The following is a 9,547-nucleotide window of genomic DNA, read 5'->3' as shown; positions in this document are numbered from 1 at the left end:
ATAATCTTGGAATTATACAAGGCAAATACTTGGACAATAGATTATTGTTGCTGTTATCATCATCATCATCATCATCGAGATGCAAGGTCTGACTCTAGTCTGCCCTCAGGGGCTTGCAATCTAGAAATAAACACAGTGAAGTCAATAGAGGAAGCAGGAAGGAACTGGAGAAAGGTATAAACAGGGCAAGAATGGTTACTATACTCCAGCTTAGAATTTCTGTAAAGATCATCTGATCCGTAGACAAACCTGCTATGGACAGGCAGAAGCAATCAAGGACAACCTATCTTGGAATGAGTTTGGCTCAAATCTAGCAAAACAAGCCGAGGGAGAGAGCCTTCAGATAACTAGCCCATGGGCCAGATGGGGGCGGGGGTGATGACAAATGTGATTTTTAACATGTCTCTTTGGGATTGTTAACACAGTCTTCACCACTAGAGATGGAAACGGATTTTCAGCATTGCAAGATTTTTCAGTTTTCAGGCCTGCAATGGCCACACTTGCAATGCTGTGTTCTCAAAGCATCCAAGAGTTTTAATAACACAAAAACTCTGATTGCATTTTGTCAGTGTCAGAGGAACAGAAATGAAAATGGGCAGGAATGTCCTCCAAAGGTTACTCCATCGAGAGAGTAAAACTATTATTTCAGTGTTACCCTGACCTTCACCCTAACCCTTTTCACCATGCAAAATTGACCATAAGTTGACTTGAATAGTTTGAGAGTAGGGATAAAGAAGCTGTGATAACACAGAGGAAGCTAAAAGTGCAAAAATGCTATCACCTGTTTTCCATCTCTAGTGGGGTAGGGGAAGGGTTAGATGTTGCCAAAAATCATTAGTAGCATTTGTTCCCTGATCCTACTGATAGCGAAAATTTGTAGGCCTGACTCATGGACTAAATCAGAAATAACTTGGGACCAGGATACCTAAAGGATCTCTACCCTCTAATGGAGATCCCCTATCCTACATGCTTATACGACTTGGTATATGGCAGCTTCCTATTTTCCTAAGAGCTGCATGTGTGAGCCTCCAGGACTGAGAACCTAAGATTTAGTTCAGTGAGATATAGCTCTGAAGTTCAGACAGTTGAGATCTTCTTGGGTGGTGTCAAGGCAGCTCTGAGGTATCCTCCTGATTGAGATCTGGTCGGCTACCTCTTCATTGTATCTGAAACAGAGGGCCAAAAAATAAAAAAATAAAAACCAGCAACAAGGATGAGAGCTGGTCTTGTGTTAGCCAGCATGAATTGTCCCCTCTGCTAAGCAGGGTCCATCCTGGTTTGCATTTAAAACTGCATGTGTGAGACTGCATGTGAGCACGGTAAGATCTTCCCCTTAGGGGATGGGGCCACTCTGGGAAGAGCACATGAGTGCTTCACTGCAGAAAGTTCCAAGTTCCTTTCCTGGCATCTCTAGATAGGACTGGGAGAGACTCCTGCCCACAACCTTGGAGAAACCACATCCAGTCAGTGTAGCCAGGGATTCTCAGCGTTGGTCCCCAGATGTTATTGGACTTCAACTCCCATAATTCCCAGCCCCAGTGGCCTTTGGGGATTATGGGAGTTGGTTCAAAAACATCTGGGGACCCAGTGTTGAGAATCCCTGGAATACTGAGCTAGATGGACCAGTGTGGCCTGACTCGGTAGAAGGCAGCTTCCTCCGTTCCTAAAGATGTCATCAACCCTTTCTGTTTCTACTGGCTTTCAGTATGAAAGGATGCAACTATTTTAAATAGATTTTATTTTGATGGCTGTGCTGTTTTTATTTTGCTGTGTTCAAAAAGGTGGTTTTTGCTGCCATCTAATTATATTCTCATTATTGAAAGATGCTCTGAGTGTTCTATGAGCAGCACATCAGGAAATACATATATTAAGTAAATAAGTGAAAGTGAACGGTGCCTCCAGTTTAATTCAGAGGGAGGAAAGTGTCCCTGGCCATCAGAAATCTGGGCAACTCTGGTTTCAATTGAAGGATGTGAAGATCCCTATAGGAGTGTGTTTTCTAAAATCTTGCCTTCTAAGAAACATAGCCGGACTTGCTAGAAACACAGCTGAGAGTTGACTAAGAAAGAAGTAAAATGATGGATGTCCAAAGATGTTTCATTTTTCATACAATCAAGGCAGGCATGTTTGGTGTGGACTCCTGGTCCTTTTCATTGTCACGTTTGCTTTCAAGTGTGTGAAAAATAGGGGAAAGCGCTAGGCCTTATCATGCCTTTGACCTTGCTTTATTTTATTTCACTTTATTTTGGCTAGCAACACTTCCCCTTATCTAGATAAATCCATTACTCTCTCCATCATAATGTGGCAGAGCAAACATCACAGCCCGCCAGCAAACACCACCAAAGTTAACCTGTAATCGCTTCTCTTTTAAAAAATAAAATAAAATAAAATACTGATTAGGTTTCAACCTCTTTGGGTCATTATCTGATTTTGCTAGTCACACTATGAAAAAGCCATCTATTTGTGTTTTTTTGAAAAGGCAGCCAAATAGAAAAGCTGGTTAAAATATGCACTTGCTTAGGAATGGACCCTTTGAAGCAGGTGGAGAGGTGGAAAGGTGTTGGGGTCCTCAACTGTGTAAACTAGTTTAACTCTTCCTTAAGGGACAAAAGCTTGAAAGGGGAGAACGTCTGAGAACCTAGGGGAGTTAGAACAATCTCTGTACTACCAGCAAGGGGGAGTAAAGAAGTCTGCTTGATCTTTCTTTTTCCCTGTTAGCAGAACTTTGCTTTCTCTTCTGGGGGTTCCTGTGAGCACTGGTAAAAGTATGATTATTACAGTGAAATACAGAACAAAGGAACTCTTCCAAAGATGAAGTAGAAGCAAATCTAAGGAGAAGTTACCCTCTGGGTTTTCCAAGGAGGCAGGGAGGGACCACGAGAGAGTCTCTCTCGCTTGAAAGCTTCAGGAGAACTATTGTTCCCTCACAGGTAGATTGTAAAAACAAGGCAAAGAAAACAAGCGCCGTTATTTTATCCCCCCTTTGACACTGCTACAGCCTGGGTGATTCCGGATTGATTTGGGGGCACCCTTGCACCTGCTCTACCCTTTGATCCCCTTTTCCTTGCGATTTCCTAGCGAATATGCTTTGTTAAAGGAAAGGAAAACCAATAAAGATTAGCAAGGGGTAGGCGGGTTTGGTGGCCCACAGATAAGAGGGTTTGATGTGGCAAGGTTTAAATGCGGCCTGTGTCAGGAAACCACAGGGCATTGTTGGGTGGTGTTTGTGCAGCTTACCTGTGTGAGTGAGCGTACAAGGGCTAGAGGCCTGCCTTGGAAGCACAAAAAGGAGTGTAGACCTCCTCTCAACAAGAGGAAGGAAATCGTGTTTCCAAACAAGGAGGCCTTTATTCCATCTGCCAGGCGGGTGATGGATCACGTTGCTGCTCTAAACATGTCAATTCCACTTGCCCAAAGAAAACGGAGCAGTATAGTAGATTTGGTTTTTTTAAACTACCTTCAGCTTCTCCATTTCTCTGTTTCATCTTGATCGTCTGCTCATTGGGGTGGAGACTCGCGTGTCTTTCTCTTCTTGTGGGACTCCATAAAGCGCCTTAGATGCTGCTTAAGAAGGAGAAGGAGGAAATGATGAAAAATTGTTCAGCTACACACAGCTGTTGCCACCTTTCAACTTTATTTTCCCTTTATTTTCGAAGGATTGAATACTATCATATTCAATCCCTAGCGGTTCATCTATGTTGACAATATAAGCCTAGGTTCACACAGGAATGAGACTTCTTGACAGTTTGAGGTCATTCACACAATCAAAAACTGGGGCCATTTATACAACCTACCAGGCAGGCAGGGTTGGGGGGGGCGGGTTGGATCACAAACCTTGCCTTTCCTTCAGATGATTTTGCAAAAGCTGGGAATCATCATCCACCACCATCAGCACCATCCATGCTTTTTAACAAAACAGTTCTCAGAAAGAGTTTTCATAACAGAAAGAATGAGGATCTGAAATCTAAAACACTTTAGAACTCAATCTAAAAAAAACTGTGATTTATCTGTCCCAATCTAAACACACACACACACACACACACACACTACAACTACTACAAATATTTATATACTGCTTTTCAGCAAAAGTGTCCAAAGTGGTTTACATAGAAAAATAATAAGTAAGACAGATCCCTGTCCCCAAAGGGCTCACAATCTAAAAAGAAACATAAGATAGACACCAGCAACAGTCACTGGAGGGGTGCTGTGCTGGGGATGGATAGGATCACTTGCTCTCCCCCTTCTAAATATAAGAGAATCACCAACTCCCACCATCCCCAGCAATAATGGTCTGAGAGTATTATTAAAGTTCACTCAGGATTATATATCCCAGGGATGCTATATAATTAACCAGGACTTGCAAGGCAACAGCAGAGAAATCTGGATATGTTCAGAGGACTGCTTCAGGAAAGAGAGTTTCCCAGGCCTCTTTCCTGAACCACCCCTGCCCATCACAGGACAGACACCATAATATCCCCAGATAAAAAGCTACCCAGACGCTCCTGCAGGAGGACCAGAGCTACTTCCAGCCCAGGAGATAAGTCTGTGCCACCAGTGGAGAGACATCTGTGTGTAACGGGCAGCGTTCCCCAGCCCTGAAGAGCCAGACTAGTCCCAACATCACCAGCAGGCAGTGTTCCCCGGGACAAGGATCCCAAGATGTGATTGACTCAAACTCCCATCAACCCCAGCCAAAGGCCATTGGAGTTGACGATTATGGGAGCTGTAGTCAACCACACCTGAAAATCCCAGACACGGGGAACCCTGCTTTCAGGCCTGGCTCACATAGGCTTAATGTGGGTTACCAACATTAGTATGGTTGTGTAGACCCCAGTGGTGTAGCAGTGCAGGAATGGGCAGGAACGAATGCCGTCCTGGTACTTTCCCCCCCTCCAGGGTCTCAGCAGGGATACAAAGCCCTAAATGGAAACAATGCACGGCTCTTGTTATTCCAACAGTTTGTTACATAATTGAATCAATACTTGGATATCGGGCTACAATGGATTTCATTACCGTTCTTCCAGTCTTCTGTTACAAGGGGGCGATTCTCATGATCGCCGAGAGAGGGCGAGGAGGGTGCGGCAGAAGGCTGCTCTTAATCCACCTGCCCCCCCCCAGACAACTGAGATCTTCTGTTGGGAGTTTGAACCACACTTCCAATGCTGCACGCCTGTCTCCTTGAGTTCTGGATGCCGGGATGATGCATCCTGGCCACTGGAGATCCCACAATGCACTACATGCATTTGTGGTGCATTGTGGGGGATCTCTCTGTGCCAGCGCCAGCTGGGAGCAGCCGGTGCTTGCACACGAGCAGTTAGCCCTGGTTAACCTCGCCTAACCAGAGGACTCCGTAGTCAGGTCTGCCCTCCCAGCGACACCAGGATCTGTGTGGATCCTGGCATTTCTCACAGGCAGCCTAGACTAGGCTTTGCTGCCTTAGTCCAGTCTTAGCTGCTCATGAGAACAGCCTCAAAGAGTTACAGTACAAGGGACTAGAGGCAGGGCCTTTTCAGTTGTGGCCCGTCAACTTTGGAACACCCTCCCGGAAGAACTTTGCCATGCTCCCTCTCAGTTTCCCTTAGTGTGTGTGTGTGTGTGTGTGTGTGTGTGTGTGTGTTTAAAAACCAATTAAAGGCACATATTTTTAGAGAGATTTTTGAATGTTTGCTCTGGTGCCTGTATCTCTGGTAGGTTGTTTTGTTCTGATTTTTTTTAGCTTTTTACTTATAACTTTAAAATGTGTCACTTTTAAATGTGGTTTTAGCTTGGCCTTTTAATGTGTCATTTTATTGCTTTGAGTTGTATCTGCTACCTCTTCCTCTGTTACTGTAAATAGGTTTGTCTTATTGTATACAGTGATGTATTCCGTTATTCCTGTATGTCATTCACTGCAATAAATTTGATTCTGATTCTGCTAATGGCGTGAGCCATGGAAGCAGTGTACTGGAGGGGTGGGGTATAAATATTTAAAATAAATAACTATCCTCCTGGATTGTGGCTGACAATCCAGACTGCTCTTCTGGCTGAATAACTCCATGAAGTTCAAACTTTGTAGGATTAGGCAATTGTCCTTGACGTCTTGTAACAGACCCCCCCCCCAAATCATTGCATCTATCTAAGGAGGTGTGTCTGGCTGCTGAGGTGTGGGCATAGCTGTCATCAGGGGTATAGCTATAACTAAGCGGATGGTTCAAAGAACCCAGGGGGGGCAGCTTCTGAGGGGCCCCCAGTTCCTCCGCTCCCTATTTTCTTCATCATCTCCCTCATGCCGGCAGGGAGAGGGGTGAACATGGGTCCCCTCTCTCCTTGCTCCAACCCTGACTGTCATGGAGGGCCCCTGCATTTCTGCATTTATGGCTGCAATGCTACTGCTGAACCCACACCAGAATTGTTTATGGCCTGAGATGAATCTGGGATTGCCACCTTGGTGTGGGTTCACACAGGCAGGATGTAAACTTGTACACCGCCTAGAAATGTACATACCAGACTGTAGAGAGATATGATCAATAACTGAATGAATGGATGAATGACTGTCGCAATGTCCCCTGGTCTGGAAGACTTTAAAACAACAACAACAACAACGAAGCATTCAACACATCCCCAGAGGATCCGTCCATACTGATGTCTGTTCAAGAAATGGAACCTCCAGTTCCAGAGGCAGTATATCTTTGAATCCCTGGGGGAGGGACGGCGTGGGGCTAGGGTAGAGAGCGGAGGCTCCTGCCTTCAAGCCAGTCACATTTTCCCGGAAGCATCTGCCTGGCGTGATGGGTCTAATCCGGCAGGGCTGCGCTCCCGGGCTTTAAAAATTGATGAGCACGCCGGCAGTCTGTCTTTAACCTGGTGGGTAATGGCAGCCGCGGCATCGATCTCGGCTCGCCTTCTCAGCTGGCTTCCTCGGGGTCTCCCCCCCCCCCGCCCTGCCTCCAATCTTCTGGCAAAGATCTAAGAAACGGGTTTCTCTGGAGCAGGGAAGGGGCGGGAGACTGGGGGGGGGGTGTTCCTTGGGAAGCTCAGAGAGGCTGCTGGCGTGGCGCAAAAAACACGATTTTTTTAAAAATGCATGGCTCCGTCTGCACAGACAGCCCCGCGGAGCGCAAATCCTGGCGCGTCCTCCTCCTCCCGGAACGGTCCCGGGCGCTGCATCATTTCTCATCCCGATCAGCGCCTTCCCCATACAGGCACGCCCGCCCGCCCCAGCCGCTGAGACCTGCCGCTGAGTCAAATTAGGATCCGAAGACTTTGGGGTGGGAGCAATCAATCAGGATACCTGGGGTCGTCTGTAATGTGCCTGCTCCTGCCAGCGGGAAGAAGCTGCCCCCGAGCGTGGTCCCCAGTAGGTTAAATAAATATGAGACGAGAAGCCCGAGCCGGCAGGATCAGATGGCAGAGCCCAGTCAGCTGTTGATAAAATACAATCTTCCTTTAATTCACGCTGGGAAAGTTATTTAACACTTACAAAAAGAAGAAGTGGGGGGGGGAGGTCGGAGGGGGGAGCCTCGCTTCTCTCTCTCTTTCTCTCTCTCTTTCTTTCTTTCTTCAGCGGATAGTGTTGGGGGCGAGAAAAATGGGGAGGGAAGACCCGATGCAGCCCCAGATCAAGTTAAAAGTGGCCCTAGGGCAGATGTGCAAGCAAGATGAACGAGGCAAAGGGCGTTGTTGCAGAATCGCCCCCCCCCCCCCTATAGGGAATCCAGCATCATGGCCAGAGAGACACTTCGCAAAAGGACTTGCTGGTTTTTTGTGTGTTTTTTTTAAATCAGATTGATCCGCAATAACCTTTGCTGGTGAGTGGCCAGTGAAGGGAGGAAGGATATTTAATGGAGGAGAGCTGGTCTTGTGGTTGCAAGCATGAATGGTTCCCTTTGCTAAGCAGGGTGCCGCCTGATTTGCAATTGAATGGGAGACTTGATGAGTGAGCACTGTAGGATATACCCTTTAGGGGGATGGGGCCGCTCTGGGAAGAGCATCTGCAGGCTTACATGCAGAAGGTTCCCAGTTCCCTCCCTGGCAGCATCTCCAAGATAGGGCTGAGAGAGAGAGATTCCTGCCTGCAACCTTGGAGAAGCCGCTGCCAGTCTGGGCAGACAAAACTGAGCTAGATGGACCAATGGTCTGACTCGGTATATGGCAGCTTCCTATGTTCCTAAGGTTCCAAGTCCCCTCCCTGACATCTCCAAGATGGGGCTGAGAGAGAGAGAGAGAGAGAGACTCCTGCCTGTAAGCTTGGAGGAGCAGCTGCCAATCTGTGTAGACCATACTGAGCTAGATGGACCAAAGGTCTGACTCTGTAGAAGGCAGCTGCCTATGTTCCTATGACTTTACTACTGCGTGGAAAACTTAGCGTGCTTCCCACACAGCAGTGAGCCTTCCACAGTCCTGAGAGATGTTGGTTTCATTCTGCCCAGATTGCATGAGCGGCAGCGGCGAAATTTGAACGGGGGCTTCTGGCCGGGTCTCTTTCTCCGCTTCTGGGAGTTGGGAGGTTGCACCCTTCCGTGAGCTGGATGGCACTGTCTTCCCTGGAAAGGGGATGGGGTCAAACTAAAGGTTAGGGGGTGCCAAATGAAGTGCAGGGGGGCGGGTTGTCTGCTCCTCATCCCCCACAAAAGCAAGCAACTTTTCCGAATTTGTTAGTAGTAAAACATAGGGGGGGGGGTTTAAAAATATATAGGGCAACAAGCGCGCCTTAGCCCCTCACCCTGGGCTACGGATCTGGAAAGAGCATCTGCTTTGCACGTCCCAAGTTCAGTCCCTGGCAGGATCCCCAGGTAGGGCTCGGGAAGTCTCCTGTCTGTAATCCTGGAGCTGGAGCGCTGCTGCCAGTCCGAGCCGGCGATGCTGAGCTAGAGGGACCATGGCTTGACTCGGTAAAAGGCAGCTTCCGACCAAGAAAGAAAAAGTGCGTCCTGTGATGGTGGGGATTCCGTGAGTGTCCACAGCGCTTGAAAGGAGAAAAGGGAGTTCCTTCACCATTCTGAGCTCACATCCACCCTGTGGATTGAGAAACTCGAGATTTGCTTCTTGGCTTAGGGCGGGGAGACTTGTCACCGGGCGCTCTCCCACGCCCAAGATACTGTATGTATCGCTCCGGCCTCCACCGAGAGGCCGCAGTCTGAAACAGAAGGGAGAATACATAATTTAGTTATTTCTTATGTATGTAAACCGCTTTGAAAACTTTGGTTGAAAAGTGGTATATAAATATTTGTGGTCGTTGTAAAGGCTTGCGTCTGGGCGTGCGAAAAGGGGCTCTCCTTTTTCAGGGCAAGGACTGCAAAGTTCGAGACAACTTCGGCAAATCACAGATTTTTTTATTGTAAATGCTCCTACTCTTTTGAAGATGAGAGAGAGACCGATCCAGGGTAGGATAGCTCAACATCTCCTGTTGGATTTCAGACGGTGCCTAGACGGTCCGCTGATTCCCAGGACGTTCTCCAGCCGATAAAGACAAGCATGTCTGTTGGCTTGCACCCCTTTGCGTGAAGGTGAACCCCCATACAGTTCTCTGGCTGATTATTTTGTGAGATAGCCTGTGGCTCTGCTGAGT

The 9,547-nt window shown here is 47.4% G+C and overlaps 1 long non-coding RNA gene across 1 annotated transcript; it reads right to left on the bottom strand.

The window, feature by feature from the left end:
• Positions 1–1,057: 1,057 nt before the first annotated feature.
• On the bottom strand, positions 1,058–6,903 carry LOC128335142 (uncharacterized). The gene is made up of 3 exons (XR_008311521.1): positions 6,484–6,903; positions 3,458–3,564; positions 1,058–1,166 (listed from the first exon to the last, which is right to left on the bottom strand). It is a non-coding gene; the product is annotated as an uncharacterized LOC128335142 (long non-coding RNA).
• Positions 6,904–9,547: the final 2,644 nt, after the last annotated feature.

The sequence above is a fragment of the Hemicordylus capensis genome, chromosome 10 (assembly GCF_027244095.1).
Source record: "Hemicordylus capensis ecotype Gifberg chromosome 10, rHemCap1.1.pri, whole genome shotgun sequence".
Taxonomy (NCBI): Eukaryota; Metazoa; Chordata; class Lepidosauria; order Squamata; family Cordylidae; genus Hemicordylus; species Hemicordylus capensis.
Note: the sequence above shows the minus strand (reverse complement) of the source record. Positions and strands in the feature narration are given on the sequence as shown.